We start from the raw sequence: 20,727 nt of genomic DNA, 5'->3' as shown, positions 1-20,727 counted from the left end.
TGTCCAATAAAAAAAAAAGGTTTCACCCGGTCAATACACTCAAGTGTTTCACCCTTTTAATGGGTGTCCCTGTATATTAGGAAATATTTTCTTACGAAAAACGTGTAATTGGACTTATCCCGCACTCTGTATACATACAAAATCTATGCGACAAAATTTATGCTATGCTACAAAATGCTATTTTTTGGAGTTATTATCAAAAGAAAATGAAATTTACGAAAATTCTAAAACTTCTGATTTTTAAATTATATTTTTTTTTTTTCAAAAATGTGGAGTCTAAACCGGTGAACATTTTTGAGGTCATTATTTTTATTAAAGTTAAGAGATTTTTATAGGGATTACTATAAATTTTAATTTTTGTGGAAATGTCGAATGTTTTATTTTTCACTTTTTTCTAAAAATTCGAAAGGGTCCTATTATTTTCATCATAACTTGCTTCATTTTGATGAAATCGACTTTTTCTATAGATTTTTTGATAGGTATTTCTAAGTACTTTAAAACATGTTTATATTTCATAAAATACATCGTTTCCTGTTATTTAAGCTTTAATACTTATGTTTGAGTACTCGCCGAAAAACAATATACATTCAGTGACCTATAACTCACTTGGAATTAATGTTAAAATGCTTTTCAAATAATAAATGCATTAGTTTTTGTATTAGCTTAATTTTTGCTAGTCAACTTTTTTGAAAAAACTAACTATTTTTGAGTTGAGTGATTTATGAAAAACAGCTTGAAACATGCATTTTTTCGCGAAAAATTAATATGTCTGATCTATAGGAGATCAAAAAATATTGATTTATTTGAATAACTTTATATACCTACCAAATTTTACTTAGAACTGATCCCTATATCGATTTCGGTCGATATATTTAAGAAAATAATTTCCACCCCGAGAAGGGGTGGCATCCACCGCCAGGAAAAAGCGCAAGTTGGCACCATGCCACCTGTGTTTTTTGAGGTATCTTCTAAATACTCACCAATTTTTATAAAAATCGATAAAGGTTTAACGAAATCGGAGGTGAAAACCTTCAGTGACTGCACTACTTGGCTTCTGCGCATTCAGATGAGCTTTATAAATTCATAGACTTTCAAACAAAGTTAAGTAAATTATTATATAATTATATATATATATATATATATATATATATATATATATATATATATATATATATTATATTATTATATTATAGTAAGTTATTATTTTTTAAAAAATTTGTACATTAATTTGTTTATAACGATTTTAGGAAAATTTCAGCAATAAACATTTATAGGATATAAACATTTATAGCAATTTACGGAAATAAAAGTATATTTTCGCTCCTAGGCCATTTTCAGGGTTATTTCATCAAAAAAGGAAGGTATCCTCGAATGTCATTAAATTTTTTCTGAATTATGGTGGCAATTTAACTTAACATTATAACATATACAGTAGAATCCCGATAAGTCGGCCCCGATAACCCGGAAGTCCGGCTAACCCGGACCAATTTTTATCAGACAAACATTTCAACAATAAAAATGTATGTATGTAATATAATATTTGAGAGATAATGGGTATTAGTGTAATTTGAACTACATATTTTACGATAGTAAAAATGACTCATGGCACACAACGTTCATTGTTTGGGTTATCGGAATCAACAGGCACCTGTAGTATTGTACCCTTTATTAATTTTAAACTGTCTTAGCATTGTTTGAAAAGACTATTAAAAAATTCTTTTTGAAACAATGGTCTTAGTTCTCCACTGTTATTAAATAACATAAAATCGTTGCGATTGAGAACTGTATTGTGTGTAACACCCTGCAGCAATGCTTCGGGGAAGCATAAATTTCCTCTAGTCTTAATAGGAAAATAAAAAAATCCGCGAGCACTGAAAAATGTAAATCGGGATTCTTTACCAGTTGTTTACCAGTCTCAAAAGAATGCATGGATGGACAGCACCACTTTTAAAAACTGGTTTTTTGATTGTTTTGTGCCAGGTGAAACAAAATATTTAAAATACTGTGGGTTGCCAAATAAAGCTGTCCTAATAATTGATAATGCGCCTTCACATCCTTCAGCAGATGTGCTGGTCAGTGGGGACATTACCGTCAAGTTTTTGCCGCTTAATGTAACGGCGCTATTACAGCCCATGGACCAGGGGGTTCTAGAGAAAATTAAGAAGGTTTACAGAGATAGATAGATAGATAGATAGATAGATAGATAGATAGATAGATAGATAGATAGATAGATAGATAGATAGATATGTTTATTGTTTCTAATGAAAAATCATATAACAAGAGATTGAGTACAAATTATTACACATAAATAGTCGACGCTTAATGGAGATTTAGTTACAATTATTCATTTAATATAAATGAACGCAATCTGAGTGCATTAATAAAAAATGTACACAGTTCCTTAATCTCAGTGGGAGAATGGGTTGTATTTAAAAACAGAAAAAAGCTCTCGGTATTCTCTACAAATGATCGAATAAGGGGTGATCTAAAACACGAGTATAATGGACATTCCAACAAAATGTGGGAAAGAGTCTCTAATTTGTGTAAATTATATATTGAACAATTTTCAGTTTGGTCGATGTGATACGAAATCCCTTTATAATAAAATTTTATGTAAAGTTTAGAGCAAAGTCTGATTTGTGAATAAAGTCTTGTAATATATATGGGAGTTTTTATTTGTAAATAGCTTTGCGGTTGCCTATTGTGTGAGAAATGTTTATAGTACAAAGAATAGCGAGAACTTGTTAATGCTGATAAAGAAGGTTTACAGAAGACAGACGTTAAGCACAATCATAGAAGATGAAGGACAACACGGTGTAGTTGAAGTTCTCAAAACGTTCAATGTCAAAACTGTAATTTATATGATTGCAGAATCTTGGGAACAAGTGACTACAATCAGCTTGATAAAATCTTGGAAAAAATTGTGGAAGGGTGTATGCGACTTGCCAGAAAATTTAATTCAACCAGTGGATAACTGTTACCTGGAAAATGAGTAGCCAGACGAAGTCCAGCCCCAAGAACTTTTGAATATGTTCCAAAATATTGACGGTTGCTCTGAAGTCGATGAAAGTGACATTAATATGTGGTTAGAGGCAGATAATAACGGAGGTTATGCGCCACTTACTGACGAGGCAGTGATCGCGTTGTGTTTACCTGACACTAGTGAATCAGAAGCTGAGAACGCAGACGGTGACATTGAACAGCCAGTGATGAGTCATGGAGACGCAATGACCCAATTAGACGCACTAATGGTTTATTTCGAGCGGCAAGCGGAAACATCGCCGGCTGAACTGCTGATGTTAAAGAGACTGCGGGATCGCACAGCACGAAAGCGGCAGACGAAATTGAGGCAATCGAAACTGACTGATTTTTTTATTACCAAGAAATGAACAATACTCTATACAACTATATGTAAGTTAGATGTGTACTGCGCATATATATTTCATGTTATTTAAATTATAACGAAGTTTATCTGTAAGTATACCGTATTTTATTAATTTTTACCATTTTCTCCGGCTAACCCGGATTTTCGATAACCCGGATCGGCCGCGGTCCCGATTATTCCGAGTTATCGAGGTTCCACTGTACTTAACATACGCTAGACACAGGACAAACAGATAAAATTGCGGGTACTTGTGTACTTTTACAATTTGAAGATGGAGATAGAATGAAAAAGAGTTTTTTCAATCCATCCATATTCCTTATCCTCCATATTCAATATGTTGAAGTACCCAAGTACCGGCAATCAATTGTATCTGTTTGTCCTTCGTCTACATAGTGTACGTTAGTATATATGTTATACGTAAGTTAATTTGCCACCATAACTCAGACAAATGTTAACGACATTCGAGGATACATTCTTTTTTTTTTGACAAAATGCCTCTGAAGATGCTCTAGAAGCGAAAGTATACTTGGGTAAGATTTAATAAAACTCAGTGCTCGATATCATTTTTGTAAATTTCATATATTCTAGCATTCAACCACTTCCTATTTACAGTTCAGTTAACATTAATGATAGAAAAACTCAAAAGGAAGATTTTGAGCTTAGGAAAATTTTTATAGCTTTATTTTTAGCCAAGATAAGATATTATTAATAGCGCGCTTTGCGACTCACAGCGAAAAGGTTCGCGCGCAACTCCTAGATACAAATTATAATTTATATACAGGGTGGAAGGCACTTATGGAATAAAATTATTTCTGTCTTTGTTTTAAAAAATTATAAAAAATGCTGAGACCCGTCGATTTTTAAATAAAAATTTGCACTTTCAAAACATAAATTTAAATATACAGGCTGATCCTTGCAAGTCTAGCAGAGCCCATATGCTTTATTTTTAATGGAACACCAAATATTATTATATTTTTATACTTTTAAAAGCTGCTTGACAAACTGATTTCAATGAACTATATCATGTAGGGTGTATTAAGAACAATACAGGGTGAAATTTTGAAATTAACAAGTATGGAAACCACTTATGGAATAAAATTGTTTGTGTCCTTATTTTAAACAATTATAAAAATTACTGGCATACGTCAACTTTTAAATTCAAATGGGCGCTTTACAAACATAAATTTAAATATACAGGGTGATTCACGCAAGTCCATGATCTTTAGTTTTAATAGATCACACTGTATATTTTTATATTTTTAGAATCTCCTAAACAACCTCATTTCAAAAAAGTGGATTATGTAGGGTCTATTATGAATAATACAAGGTAAAATTTTAAAATTATGTATAATTTTCGTCAAGATATTAAATACCTACATAAAATTTTGAAATTAATAATTTATCATGCTTAAAATAACAGTATTATTTTTTTTAAATTAGCTAAATAAAGGCATACGTTTTCTAAACTAAGTATTAAATCTATTGGGTTTTGTATTTAATGTCCTGACAAAATTTATAAATAATTTCAAAATTTCACCTTGTATTATTCATAATATACCCTACATAATACATTTTTTTGAGATGAGGTTGTTTAGCATATTCTAAAAATATAAAAATATACAGGGTGATCCATTAAAACTAAAGATCATGGACTATACTGTACTTGCGTGAATCACCGTGTATATTTAAATTTATGTTTGTAAAGCGACCATTTGAATTTAAAAGTTGACGTATGCCAGTATTTTTTATAATTTTTTAAAATAAGGACACAAACAATTTTATTCCATAAGTGGTTTCCATACTTGTTAATTTCAAAATTTCACCCAGTATTGTTCATAATACACCTTACATCATATAGTTCATTGAAATCAGGTTGTTAAGCAGCTTTTAAAAGTATAAGAATATATGGGGTGTTCCATTAAAATAAAGCATATGGGCTCTGCTAGACTTGCAAGGATCACCGTGTATATTTAAATTTATGTTTAAAAAGTGCACATTTTTATTTAAAAATCGACGGGTCTCAGCGTTTTTTATAATTTTTTGAAACAAGGACAGAAATAATTTTATTCCATAAGTGCCTTCCACACTGTATATTTCATACTAGCTGACCCGGTGAACTTCGTTGCACCTTAGATAATGTGTCATAATTAGATAATGTGGCATAATTTTAATTCTAGATCAATTGGTCGAACGCAGTTGCTAGAGATAACTCAAAATCAACTGCTCGAAAATGAATTGCTCGATATAAAAATTCATCGAAATACAAATTGCTCGAATAAAAAAGAAAATTATATGTCCAAATATTTATTCACAATAATGCAAAATCTGTTGGTATATAAGAGAGGTATATGTAATAGGACAAATTATGTGATATTCCACGTATATAATCACAGATATTAATTTGTGGTTCATAATGATTGTTTACTAAATGCAATAACCTATCAACACTATCATATATCTTCTATGACCATTTTGAGGTTGTTTGCCACTTATGGATACTCGTTCTCAGAGGCATCTTTCAGTGCATCACAGTTTTTCGATTTCTTTCTAACGCATTAAGTTGGAAGTGACAGAAAAAAGGTACGTCCATGATCACAGTTTGCTATAACATTTATTCTAATTGTTGATAGATGGCGCTATAATCGAACAAAAAATGATTTACGAATTATATATACGATTATAATCTGTACAATTTATAAGACAATACAAATCAAAGAAAATACCATTTTATAAATGCAATAAACACAATTGATTTGTTTTTATACCAAATTGCAAATTAAAGGGTTAAACTGCAATACCCTTTTCATATTTGGCTGATTACGATTCTGACAACTGTCACATTTAACTTAAATGTCAGATTATAATAAATGTTATAAATGTGTATTATCACAGACTTACCTTTTTTGCGGTCACTTGTGACATACTGAAAAATGCCTCTGAGAAGGACCACACTGTTCAATTTTTAGTTCATTTAAACTTTGTTCTTGTTCTAGAGCGGAAATAAATTTCCGCCGTTATTTTTCTTATATTTCTTATATTGTTTTAATGTAGTATACCTGAATCAGTGATCAATACATTGTAGCAATACTTTTGTACTACGTAAACCTGTACATTTCTTGAATTATAAGTGTTTCTGTTGGTACATAATATCCTATAATGAACAGATATCTGTTACAGTAGGTAAAGAAGCTTTAAGAATAAAGTATAAACAATAAACATAGAGTACTCACCTTGGTCGAAATAAAGTTTTTTGCGAATGCAATACCTGAAGAACTTTGGCAAGTGATGATAAAACAAGATCTGTACAAAAATAAAGTATAATTATTATTGGGCCAATAAAACAATAAATTATTATCTTCTAAATTTACAGATTATCACTTATAATTACACAAGAGCTCTAAAATGATGTCGTTTTCACGATTTAATTTAATATTTCCCGAGATATTCTATTTGTTTATAAGCCAAAAAATTGTTTATAATTTTAAAATATTCCTGAAGCCGCTTAGATAGACCAATTTCAATTTTGTAAAGTGCACTAGATAGGTACAGTGTCTTTTTATGCAAAAATAGTAGTTATTCTTATGTATCTTAATGATTGTGGTTATTAGAGCGACCGCAAATTTTTAATTAACAATTCAATTGTTGCTAAACTGATCATTCAATTTCCATCGGCTTCTGGAATTATAATCTAAACGAAAATATAGTTTATATTACCAAGTTATTTAATTATTGATAAACAATTACTTATCCAAAATTTTAGTTGAAAATTAAAGATTTTGTTGCGGGGAAAATTTTCGTCTGGAAAAATATATCTGGAAAAGCACGTCTCTATGCAGAATGTAATTACGGTTAATTTTTATTTGAGTGTTTTTGATATGTAAAGTTAAAATCTTTGGAGTCATAGAGCAAAAATTGAAAAAAACACGATTTTCGGGCGCCATTTTGTTTATAAAAAAAGTAGCACACTATCTGCGGACTTTAGTTGTCGAAAAATCGTCGCATTATTTTCAGTTTTCTCACTCTCTTGTGATATTAATATTGATAATAATTTTGGTAATTACCTATCGTCAAGTAGGGCGGAAGTTAGACAAATTTAAATACATCGACTAATACAAGAATGGAATTTTCAAATACCGTTGAACCGTCAAATGTTTATAACCTAATTTTCACATAAATAAATAGCAATTTTTAAAAATAAAAAAAATCGTTTCGTTTTAAATCAATTCGAGTCTCTTGTCATCCTCTGATACGGATGTTTCGGAATCTATTCCTTTTCAAAGAGCCGAAAACATATTAAACAAATTCTGATATTCTAGACGCATTTTGTAAAAGGCATTTTTAATAATTCTATCACCACTTATGTAAGATCCTAATGTGTTGCTGACTGTATAACTCCTACTACTTATTTATCAGTTGTCATGTTCAAATATTATCATACATTTCACAATTTTACATTTATGTTCGAATATTTCTAACACCAATATATGGATATTTGATAATGTTTTATTTTCAACATCAACATAAACTTTAAACTCATTGGCTGAAGTGACAAAATAGTTCATAACGTCGCATTGACAATCTATTACTGGCATACTTCTAAAGTTCTTTCACCTTTCAGTTCAGTTAAATTTTCAATATGTCAGGTTCATTCCTTGCATATCACATCCACGCGGGTTATAGTCCTGTGTTGCCCTGGGTTATATCCAGGGATATTTGCAACATGTTTAAACATTCTGTTTTATTAAAAATATGTAGTATCATTTAAGATCTTGTAAATTTTAAAGGGTTCTTACCCATAACTTTTTGGTGGCTCACGCATGCATGATATTGTAAGTAAGGCCTCTGTCAATTCTTAACCTTAGTCAACTTTTATAACATTAAATAACATTAATTAGGTTATACTTACTATTTTAGGGCTTAACACTGATGATGGATTGCCTATTAATCCGAAAACGTTTTGCTTTGTGATGTAACCTTTATCGGGGTCTTTTAAATATACTTTTTACAAAGGACTTTGTATTTTTTGTGATTTATGGTATACAACCAGCTACAGGAATTTTATTTTCCTCGTGGATTTTTAAATAATATATTTATATTATCAATGGCAATAAAAGAGCAGAAATAAAAGAAAATAAAACAAACATTAATTAAATACGTTTTGTTATCGGCGAACAAATAATAATAATATGCTTGTAGGCGTCCCAAAATTAATTTATGTATATACATACTACTTTCTCTACAAAAACACTCTTACGTGAGTCAAGATTTCTGACGTCAGAGCATTGCAAAAACATTAGAATATTACTTTTCATAATGACCATATTATTTCTTGTACAGTGAGAAGCTACTTAGGTATAATCGGTTCGCTAATAGTATGTACATTCTTTCACGGTTTTTGTTGTAAATTTTAAAGAACCACTTGGACTGACATAAAATTTGGCATACGCGTCAAAGAAAAAAAGTGATATTGTGCTGATGTGTGCTTTTACCCTGAAGGTAAGTTTCAGCTCTTCTCGGGGGTGAAAAAATATACGTCCAAAATAAGTCCCAAAATGGATAAAATAACTAATTTTAAGCAACTTTTGTTCTATAAAGTTTTTTCATTAAATCAATACTTTTTGAGTTATTTGCGAGTGAATATATTCATTTTTCAACAAAATAACAACGTTTTTAGAAGGTTTTTCGCAAATAACTCAAAACGTAAGTATTTTATCGAAAAAAATATTCTTTGTAAAAATATAGCATGTAAAAAATTGAAAAAATGGTGTATTCGCGAGGTCTTTAGATTTGGTAGTAGCAGAGTTATAGCTAGTGAAAAGTTGGTTCATATTTGCCAAATTTCAGATAGGATATTTAAACTTAAAATATCCAAAAAATGAAGCCATTTTTGGAGAAAACTCATTAGAGATTTTTTAAAGTGTTTAAAAAAAGCTTTATAATGAACTATTTTAAATGGGACATAAGCCACAATTTTACCAAAAAAATGAATTTATTAACGTTTCGACGCCCAAGTCGGGTGTCGTTGTCAAAATACAAAATAATACTAAATAAACAAAAATGTTGTTGCTTAGTAAAAAATTCTTCTAATAATTTATTTAATTTGACTCATTTATATCGGCAATTCAGGCATGTATTATACATTTTAAAGTAGAAGACTTTACTAAAAGATAGTTCATTCGATTACATGAAATCAACCCCAACTCAAGAATATCCGCCACAAAAAATCATAGCATGTGATCTGTCTTTAAAAAGACAACAAATGCAACGATGGCAGTAAAATTCTCGCGCTAGAGATTCCATAGTAAATCACGAGGGAAAACCAGGAAAAAACCTCGTGATACTATCCCGACATCGTAAGTATTTGGGCTTACATTTAGTTTACTCTCAAAACTAATACCAAATTCTGACTTTAATATATGTATGCTATTTTAAATTATTATCAATTTTACGAAAAGAAGCTATTCTTCATAAAATGCTCTTGATAGTCAAAAATCTAAAACTCAACCATCAGATATCAAATTTTATTAATTTTATACGAGTTAGGTCAAAAATATGAATTTCGTTAAAGAGTAAAGTACCTTTATATTTCAGAATATCAAAAAATGCTATTAAAAAAGGTGGTTAAAATTAAAAACTATGTTTAAATATACTGTAACAAAAACGAGCGTTCGGGTATTTATTTACGACTTTATTATTTATTTATACAAGTTTACTTTACAAACTTTAGCTTAAGACTAAAAACTATTTACAAATATGCCCGTATTTATACCCAGTTGTTATTCTGGAACAATCGACGCCCATCTCTAGCTATCAGCGTGTTCCGCCTACGGGTCGTACGTTCGAGAAGTTCCTCCTCCTTTCCGCCGAGGCCTAGATCATTCGATGACGTCATTCTCGAGGTGTTTACTGTTATACGGCGGTCGGCCAAGATTTCTCTTTTGTTACACTGCTCCCCTCTTAAGATCTGAGCGTCCCGATCAGCAACTCTAGATGAAGGCCCAAGATGGCGGAATCTACACGACTCTCCAGCTCTGCATATACCCTTCAAGAAGAAATAGCAGTCTACTGTCTTTGAAGGGTATGACATCTTCGGGTTCATGCAACACACAGTAATTCGTACGCCAGTTTCTCTGAAGATCACTTCAAGCATGCTTCTCACAATCTTCCAATCCAGATTTTCTACTGCATGGCCTATTTTTGGTATAGCCAAATCTTTGATGTCATAATTACACACGGTTTTCTTCAAATTAGTTAGAGCACGCCATATGTTCTCGTAGCTTGGCGTGTCCGTGTAAGACTTCCTGGTCACCATATACAGCAAAGATCGAGGACCATCTTCCAATCGCAGTACTCTTCCAATTTTAGGGTGCTGATGTCTTAACTCGTCCAGGCGGCCGAACTTTCTATTGAATACGAACGAGATTCCTTTAGTCATCTCGAGGTCTTGGGCAACATAGTGGGCTAGAGAGACGTTTTCTGGAACACCAAACAGATCTTGCTGAACTTCTGCGGTCACGCCGAATCTAGCACTCTTTCTCGCTGCGTAATTTGACATAAATTGATTAAAACTTGGCTGTGCGGCGTCTTTCATCTCCTGTTGGAGTACTCGGGCTTCTTCTGTTTCATTTGAGCCAGCATATGGTGCAAGACGATTTATGTGAATAACTTTTGGTTTACCGTTTGGCAACTTCTTAATTCTGTATATTACGTCATTTATTTTCTTCTTAACTTCATACGGACCTTCCCATTGTCTTTGCAGTTTAGGATACAAGCCGCGACGACGTTGTGGATTATAAAGCCAGACAAGATCACCTACTTCGAAGCTTTCATTCTTGCATCGAGAATCATATTGATCTTTCATTCTGTCACTGGCTATCTGGATGTGTTGTCGGGCAAATTCATGAATGTTGTTCATTCGTAACTTCAGGCGGTCGACGTATTCTTCGCCTGCAACATGTTCCTCGGAAGGTCTGCAGCCAAACTCTAGGTCGCAGGGCAAACGAACTTCACGACCCAACATCAGGCAGGTTGGTGTTTGACCTGTAGTTTCATTTACGGCCGAGCGGTAGGCCATCAGGAATAAATGAATGTGTTGGTCCCAATCTCGCTGATTTTCAGATACAACTTTGGACAAGTGTTTACCCATCGTTCGGTTCATCCTTTCGACCATCCCATCTGATTGAGGATGCAGGGGTGTTGTTCTGGTCTTATTGACACCAATCAATTTACAAACGTTTTGGAAAAGAGCTGACTCAAAGTTTCGCCCTTGGTCGGAGTGGATCTCCAAGGGAACACAAATCGGCTGAAGAATTCTTTAACAAGTACCTCTGCAACGGTAGCAGCTTCTTGATTTGGTAATGCATAGGCCTCGGTCCATTTCGTAAAATAATCCATGGCTACCAGGATGTATTTATTTCCAGCATCAGTTTCTGGAAATGGACCTGCAATGTCGATTGCTACTCTTTCCATAGGACTGCCAACATTATACTGTCTCATGGGTGCTCTCTTTTTACCAACTGGACCATTACCGGATGCACACAGTTCACATTTCTGGCACCATCTTCTTACATCATCTTTACAGTTCACCCAATAGAACCGTTCTCGAACCTTTTGCAGAGTCTTCGTAATACCAAAGTGTCCACCTGATGTACCGTCATGCAACTGACGCAATACTTCTGACACTTTACTTTTAGGTACAATCAACTGAAGCTTAGATTCTGTACCATCATCTTTCTCAAAGGTTCTGTACAGAAGATCATCTTTTAGTACCAGGCAATTCCATTGGCTCCAGTAGGCCTTGACTTCTGGACTACATGCACTAATGTTCTGCCAACTAGGTCTCTCACCTTGCCGCATCCAATCCAATACTCTTTTTATACATGGATCATCTTCTTGGGCGTGTTGTAACTGTTGGGGCTGCCATTGTTCATTAAATACGGTAGTTCGTCTCACAGGGCAACGCTGTTCCTCTACTTTAAGCCGGTGATTACAACTTTCACCGCATGGCCGTATCGAGGAAGCATCTGTATTTGAACGAACTCTTCCAGCCCTCTTCACGCGTCTCTTCGGCATCGTGTCACGAATCACCCTCCGTACCATTTCCACCAAACGTTCATCTTTTCTCTTATCGCCTTTTTCCACGGCTATTACTCGATTGTTTCGTGAAGCTTGGCTAGCTGCTTCGTGTTCCAAGGCAATAGCAAGTGCTTCACCTAAAACTTTCGGTCTTGCTAGTCGTAAGGCTTTCTGTAGTTCACTCTCTTTCAACCCATTGATGAAGATATCTACGGCAATTTCTTCTAAAATACTGTCTGGCGCCTCCGGATAAGCCAACCGCACCACACGAGCAACATCTGCTTCAAATTCTTGCAGATTCTCACTTGCTCGTTGACTTTTACTTCGCAGTTGTGCTTTGTATACTTGTTGTAGATGAGCATCTCCATAGCGTTTTTCTAGACGAGTGAACAAGGTCTGGTAACATTTTTATTGACCCTTCGGAATTGACCTTAAGATATCTGCAGCATCACCTCGTAAAGCAGCAGTCAATGAAACAGCCTTTTCTTGTTCGGTCCAATGATTGGCGGTCGCAATAGCTTCGAATTGTCTAAGGTATATGGACCAAGAGGACTTTCCATCAAATGGTGGTAATTTGAATCTCATATTATGCGACATTTCATCTCTCGGTAGTTCATCTTTCACTACAGGATCTAAACATACTGCATGAACTGACGGTTGCACTTTTGTATCGGTTATCATGCTCTCTAATTCTTTGATCTTCTCTTCTACGGCCAAAACTACTGCATTAACTGAAGGTAGGACTTTCGTATTGGTTACCATAGTCTCTAGTTGTTTGATCTTCTCTTCTAACATTTCTTTACTGTCGTCTACGCTTTTCTGTATCTTATCGAATGTTCTAGAAACCTCTTCAAATTTCTCGTCGTTCTGTCTACAAACGTCTTTAATTACTTGAGAAACACTTTCAAATTTCTCGTTGCTCTGTCTACAAACTTCTTTAATTACTTGAGAAGTCTCGTCGATCTTTTGAGAAATGGTTTCGAATTTCTCATTATTTATCTTAGAAGTATCATCGATCGTTTCAGAAACAGTTTTTAATTTCGATAAGATTGCTTGTTCTGCTGACTGGAAGTGGAACGTCTTTGGGTCTTCTCCGTTCTTCGTGAGGACATCCTCGAGTCGTGCTTGTAGGACTATCTTGAGCCCACTGCTGTCTAGATCCCGTTCCTCTAGCTGTTCACGGAGCTGTTTTACTGTAAGTTCTTGTAGCAACATCTTTGGTCGGCACACACGTACTTTCCAAAATGTCTTTTAAAAGTCTTTCTGAATACCGAACAATCAACGCACTTTAACTATTCCCGACGAATAAAGTCCAAAAGTCTTTTAAAGTCTTTCCGAATACCGAACAATTAACGCACTCCGGTTATTCCCGACGAATAAAGTTCAAAAGTCTTTTAAAGTCTCTCTGTAATTCACTTATTTATATCGCACTAACTTTACCGAACACCGACACCAACTGTAACAAAAACGAGCGTTCGGGTATTTATTTACGACTTTATTATTTATTTATACAAGTTTACTTTACAAACTTTAGCTTAAGACTAAAAACTATTTACAAATATGCCCGTATTTATACCCAGTTGTTATTCTGGAACAATCGACGCCCATCTCTAGCTATCAGCGTGTTCCGCCTACGGGTCGTACGTTCGAGAAGTTCCTTCTCCTTTCCGCCGAGGCCTAGATCATTCGATGACGTCATTCTCGAGGTGTTTACTGTTATACGGCGGTCGGCCAAGATTTCTCTTTTGTTACAATACAATTACATTATTTTAATCGAAAAATTTTTTCCATTTTTTTTTCAAATTACGGGTAGGTACCTACTCATCATTTTATTAAAATTATAACTATTTTATTATCACTTTTACGAAAAAAAGTTATTCTTCATAAAATAGTCTCCCTGGTCTAAAATCTAAGATACAACCATCAGATATTAAACTTTTTAAATTTTATACGAGGTATGTAAAAAATATAAATTTTTCTTAAGAGTTAAGTGCCTTTTTTATTCACAATATTTTAATTAGAAGGATGTAATTGAACACTAAAACAATTTTTTTAATTCCAAACAACATTTCTTAATAACAAATTTTCGATAGTGTGAATTTTAACGATACTTTCCTCTTAAGGGAAATTCATATTTTTTGACATACCTCGTATAAAATTCATTAACCTTTAACTACCCGCGCATCAAGTTATAACATAACTACACGCGTGGCGTACTTTATACGCCACAAGGAAGTACACTTAAAAACAGCGGATTTGTTTATTTTTTTTTTGAAAAAATACACTTAGTTGTTTGTTATAAACCTTATTCGGCATCAGTGAATACTTGGAGTTCCTTCTCAGTAAGCCAATTGGGATTTATAACTGGAATCACGGAATAACTGGATTCTATGATAAATAAAATTACTAATAATAAAATTTTTTAAATGTGATTTTTTACAGGAAAGAAGTATTGTTTATAAAGGAAAATATATTTTGTGCCATAGTGACTAAAAAACAATTGAAATATGTACTTATATTACTACTTATATTAATATAATCGTGGCGTATATTGTTCACCACCGGAAACAACAAATAATAAACTGTAAATTACGATCTTCCCAGAACGCCGATTATAACGAAACTAAAACCAAATTGTAAAGCACATTCCAGTAATAGGTTAGAGAGACAAACAAGGTCAAAAATTAAATTTTTAAATATATTTGCAGTAGAATTCTTATATCTGGCGTACAAAATACGCCAGCGCGTGTAGTTAAAGGTTAAATTTGATATTTGATGATTGCATCTTAGATTATATACGATGCAGAGTATTTTATAAGGAATAACTTTTTTTCGTAAAACAGGTAATAAAAAAGTTATCAATAGGTTCCAAGTTACGCAGACATACTGTATAAGAGCTAAAAAAAAATTTTTGCTGAACATTTATTATTGTTGAAGTTTATTATTAAATGTGTTTTAGGTAAGTTTTACAGAAAAAAGTTTTGATCACTTTATATAAACATTTTTTTAGCTGGTAATTTTCGGTTTTTGTATTACATTTTTGTTATCTTTCTTAATTTTCTCAAAAAAAAATAGTCTATTTCATTTCTAAAGTAAAATAATTTAGTGCAAGATTACATCCTAAGCTTTAAAAAAGCACGTATAAAACTGTAATAGATCTGTTGAAACTTGAGTAATACCGTTTAAAATTGGTGGTAATCATATTAAACTACGAAGATTTCAAAAATTACAATTTTTTAAGACGTCATATCATTTGAATTAAATTTTTGAGATTTTTTTTTAATGAAATGTCATTTAGTACGATGCTTGAAAGGTAAGTTGTGCAAAATTGAGGGTTTTTCGGAAAAATTGTATTAGTTACACATTTTTAAAAAATTTTTAAACAAAATTCATGTAAGGCTCACGTTCCGCCCCCACCGTACTTATACCCATAAATTTTATTTCTTTTTATTATAACCATAAGATAGCTTAATTATTCTTCTTTTGGGTTCAACTTGTAAAATTTCATTTGATCCATTAGTTAAAGAATTACATTAAAATAACTCAACCGTGCACTTCGCCGTACGTTAGTTTACAGTGCGTCAATATTTGTGAGAAGGGTGATTTTAGCGTTATAAATACAAAATTATAGAAGATGCAGATTTAATTTTAGAAAATACTTTATATAAGGTTTTTTTTGTAAAATTTTCTGAATTTTTCATTGGTCAAGTCAGTTTTGTTCTTTAATTTATATTTTCGGAGTTATTTAAAAAAACATCAAACTTCGTAGTTCATTTGTTTAATAAAAAATGAAGCACCCACTTCTCGTGTAGAACTTTTTGATATGTTGTTTATTAAAAATTTCTTAATGAAATTACAAAAAGTTCTATCTTGTTTGATTTTTTCCGAAGTGAAAATCTATATGCACTCCCCTAATGGCATTATTGTCAATAGTTATATTTCCACTATTACGAGATTTGTAATAAGTTTAGTTATCTCAATGTTTATTTTCAATCTTGCTCTCTCAGACAGAGTTGTATGCAAATGTATTCTGGAAACTGTATACTGTAAGTTATCTGCGATTAATACAACATCAACCGCAAAACTCAGATGATTTAATCTCTCTTCATCTATGTTGATGCCCTTATCTTACCATTGAGTGTTCTCTTACTCCTCGACTTAAGCTGAATTTTTCTGTCTTCGTGTATATTAGTGTGTGGCGTATATTGATCTAGCGTTGTCATAGATGTTTTTGATTAGTGACGTGTACCTGTAGTCTACTCAGCTCTGCTTCAGGGCTTCCAGTACTGTTTAAAATTCTTCAGAATCAAAATCCTTCTAGTAAGTTACAAATGCAAGACCCAGTGGTATGTGGTACTCGATACATTTTTCAATTAATATCTTTATCGCCAACCGTCACTAAGTTATTCATTATTGTACTCATTTGCCCTCATTTGCGGCAGTAAGGTAACACTTTATTGTACTGAAAGAAGAATTTTACTTTATCTGCCGCGATTAATCAAATTAACCGAGATTGAATGTAAGTGGTCGATGACAGTAATCGAATGGCGAGTATTTGAGTGGACTTAAAATTTATTTACTTTTATTAATAAAAATATTGTACGCAATTAGCGATATTATCAATTAAATTTATGTCAAAAAGTGAAATTCTGTAGTATTTTGTAATTATATTCGTATAAAATAAACTAAAACTTTACCGATTTAGTAATTATTCAATATTGATAACTATCGATTAAAAATCGAAAGCTGCCATCTTGCAAGTTATCTGTCATCACTGCCATGAAATTATTATGACGTCTAAAATTTAAAAAGTTCTTAAATTGTAAATTGCAACTAAGTGTTAAAACCAATATTAAATTATGTTGCCAAATATTATTTTATATCAATAAAACTTATCTTAACCGATTGTCAAATATACCAGCAAACGAGAAGTAAACTCAACCTTCCCAGGGACATATTATTATATCTGAGCTTCTTAGCAATAAAAGACATTTAAATGCTTCACAAATTTTTCAGGTATACTTTTTACTTAATATTATAATCTATTTTTATTTTTAATATGTATTTTCCATTGTTGTCGTTTATAACCCCAGTGGTTCGGACGACATTAAATTTAAAAAATATGTTGACGATAAAATTTTGTATGCTCCACGTCAGTAAAGACTCCTTATCGAACTCGTCTCTTACTCGCCTCGCTCGCTCTTCTCGTAATATCAGACTCGTTCGATAAAGAGTCACTTTACTGACTCATAAATACATACATAAATAACTATTATGGTATGCAAATGGTCATCGGTGCCACATCTTGCCCTAAATCCTTCCTATTCTTTGAGGTGATAGAAATCAAGTTTAGGTGTTAGTCTCTTCGTCAAACTTGTCATAAAGAAAGATCTTAAGAATAAGTTGAATAGATAGAGTCACGAATGTCTAGTTGTTGAGAAGATTGGGATAAGAAAGAGAGGCTTTAAATACAATTAAAGTCAGAAAACTGGGAAATATCTGGGATATGTCATGAGAGGCGAGCATAATAACTTGTTGCAATTAATAACACAAAAAAGAATACAGGGTAGAAAGAGTCGTGGAAGAAGACGCATCGAGGGCCTAAAGTCCCTTAGGGTAAAAACAGAAGAAGTGGATCGCGATGGAGGTGGAGGTGGCGGTCGCGGTCGATGTCGACATGCATGTAAAACAAATACATTGTAGTGAATGGAAGAAAACAGAGCAGGTAAGTCGCGGTGGAAGTTTAGCGCGATGCCATCCAGGAGGTTTACATCGATGCTTTTGAAAATTAAATGAGTTTGTTTTTACATGGATGTCTACTGCGATGCTTCCCTGTGATTGATGCGTTCAAGCCTAAGTTGTCATTCCCCTGCCCTTTGCCATTTCGTGCGCTACGGTACTAGAGTTTCTACCTATAATCTCCTTTGCGCATTCAGTTAATTTTTGAATTTTAAGTGCTAAATATGAAAGAGGATCTGATAGCAATTGTGCAGCTCACTTCCGTATTATGGGAAAAAACCCGGATGCACTATTGAGTATATTAACTATCAGTTTCCACTTTTGTAATCAAAATTTCATCATACGACTTCACTTGATAGTGGTCCTAGCTAAACTGAGCAGCGCAGGTAACCTCCTTGCTATGTGCTGTCGACATCGACCGCGACTTAACTAGTAACATATATCGCGACCTCCACCTCCACCGCGACCCACTTGTTCTGTTCGTACCCTTAGAATAACCAAAAAGTTTCTTTTGAATGACATATTTGAAATTAAAAACCACACTAAATTTTTTCACCCCTTTAACTTCAATAAATATTATAGAAATTTTCAGAGACTTTAGGTCCTCGGTAATAATCCAGTCTTTCAATCTGCGTTTAAATTTTGCAAAAATGCTTATTACTTTTCTCAGGATTCGAAAAAAAAATAATACATTTAAAACACATTGCCGCGAAATTTTTGGGGCTACGCCCTTAAGTAAATATACAGTATTATTATAATAAGTTTTTACAGAATTATTGTTTGAGTAACAACTTCTAATAATAAAAATACTTCAAAAATTTTCTTGTAAGTAAAAAAAAATAGCTTTTCTGGAATATTTTTTGTAGCACAGTATTTCAGAGAAATAACAGGTCCAGGTCATAAAGTTGAATTATAACCGGTATTTATGGACAATTAGACCAATTGTTTTGTACAATAAAGTTGCGCAACATGAGCAAAAAGAAGGAATCGTCGGGAGCCTGGTAATTAGTAAGAACGTAAATTAAATAAAACGTAGGAACATTTAACAACGTTTTATACTGCAATTAACTGGCTGACGATGATTCTAATGTACAGGTTGTTTTGGTATTATTGTATTAATATACAGCGTGTCTACTTAAGTTGGAAACACATGGGAAACTTTTTTATTATTAATTTTACGAAAAAAAGTTATTCTTTATAAAATGCTCTGCATAGTCTAAAACCTAAAATTCAATCATCAGATATAAAATTTTCTCAATATTATACGAGGTATGTCAAAAAATATGAATTTCGGTCAAGGGTTAAGAACTAGGGTGGGTCGAAAATATTGTTTTGCGAATTTCGATTTGTAATAGTGCGAAAAGCATGACCTGGGTAGAGACTTAAAAACGTGCATATTTATTTTTTATTTATATTAACATTAATTACCCGCGCATGACGTTTGAAAATTCGGAAAAATTGTTAAAATTACATTTATTTTATCAGAGTTTATTGTATAAATTACATGGCATAAAATGATATTACATTCTTATATTCAGAGATACACGTAATACAAATAATAATCAATCCAAAATATGAGAATAATCGTGCGCATACTGCGGAGGAAGGAGTGGGGAAAGAATGCGTAAACTGTCGATCACGCGTCTTTGCCTCAGTGCACCTAATGAGTTCCGGGCGAAAGGTTGCGCGCGTTTATCTAATGTTTTCGCGATTTTAAGTAGTTTTTGTTAGCTTTGTGACTTTGTGCATCATGGAGATTTCAAATAATACCCGAAAATCCACAAATTGTCCCATATTTAGTGCTCCGGAAGAAATTAACGAAAATCAACTACCCACTTAAAAACAAGTTATAAAATATTACAATTTAGTAAGACATCAGCTTAAACTTGAGAACAATTCAAAAAAGAGCCATCCATTAATGAAGTATCTGAAATAGTGTCATCTAAAGTTGAATATTTATGGAGAAAAGCGTCTATTCCTACTGTGTCTCATAATCGTGTGATGCAATTGATAAAAAGTTACCACGCGAAGTGTAAAAATTTAATAAAATCTTTGAAGCGTTTATCAGAACAAAAAATTCAAGATTTTCATAGAAATTCGGAAAAACTGTTTGATTTGAGTTCATGTAAGTGTAAAGATTTAGAGTTATACAAATGTTCCAAAGACCAAAAGATTCCTAAGGAAGAACGAGCTTTTTTTAATAGATCAGAGAACAGAGAGAAAAATGATTATGGGAACTGTTGATTTATTGACAAGTAAGAGGAAAAGAAAACTGAGTGATAGAAAAATTAAGCTTAAATCCTATTACGATTCTAGCGTTTGTGAACCAGGCCCTTCTCACGAAAATCCTAATACCTCAATAACGTCTGGAAGTAGCGATGAAGAACAAACTTTGCCCCCAAGTTCATCAAAACCAGCATCAAAAAATTGTGAAATAACATCTCTCAAGAATTTATCAACTATCTGTGACCAATACGGGATATCCGATAGAGCAGCTGCTGCTGTCGCTTCTGCTGTTTTGCAAGATG

The 20,727-nt window shown here is 32.9% G+C and overlaps 1 protein-coding gene across 2 annotated transcripts in view; it reads right to left on the bottom strand.

Annotated features, from left to right (window-relative positions):
- Positions 1-20,727, bottom strand: part of LOC126885167 (uncharacterized) — a 457,752-nt gene that overhangs the window by 373,045 nt on the left and 63,980 nt on the right. Inside the window, exons 1-2 of one of the 2 annotated variants that reach the window (XM_050651589.1) lie at positions 8,292-8,456; positions 6,616-6,685 (exon numbers count right to left, since the gene is read on the bottom strand). The gene's annotated coding sequence lies outside the window, so the exon portion shown is untranslated. Of the gene's footprint in view, positions 1-6,615; positions 6,686-8,291; positions 8,457-20,727 lie in introns of those variants that run through there. The other variant, XM_050651588.1, reaches the window with a different exon arrangement.

Source organism: Diabrotica virgifera, chromosome 5, assembly GCF_917563875.1.
Source record: "Diabrotica virgifera virgifera chromosome 5, PGI_DIABVI_V3a".
Lineage (NCBI taxonomy): Eukaryota > Metazoa > Arthropoda > Insecta > Coleoptera > Chrysomelidae > Diabrotica > Diabrotica virgifera.
Note: the sequence above shows the minus strand (reverse complement) of the source record. Positions and strands in the feature narration are given on the sequence as shown.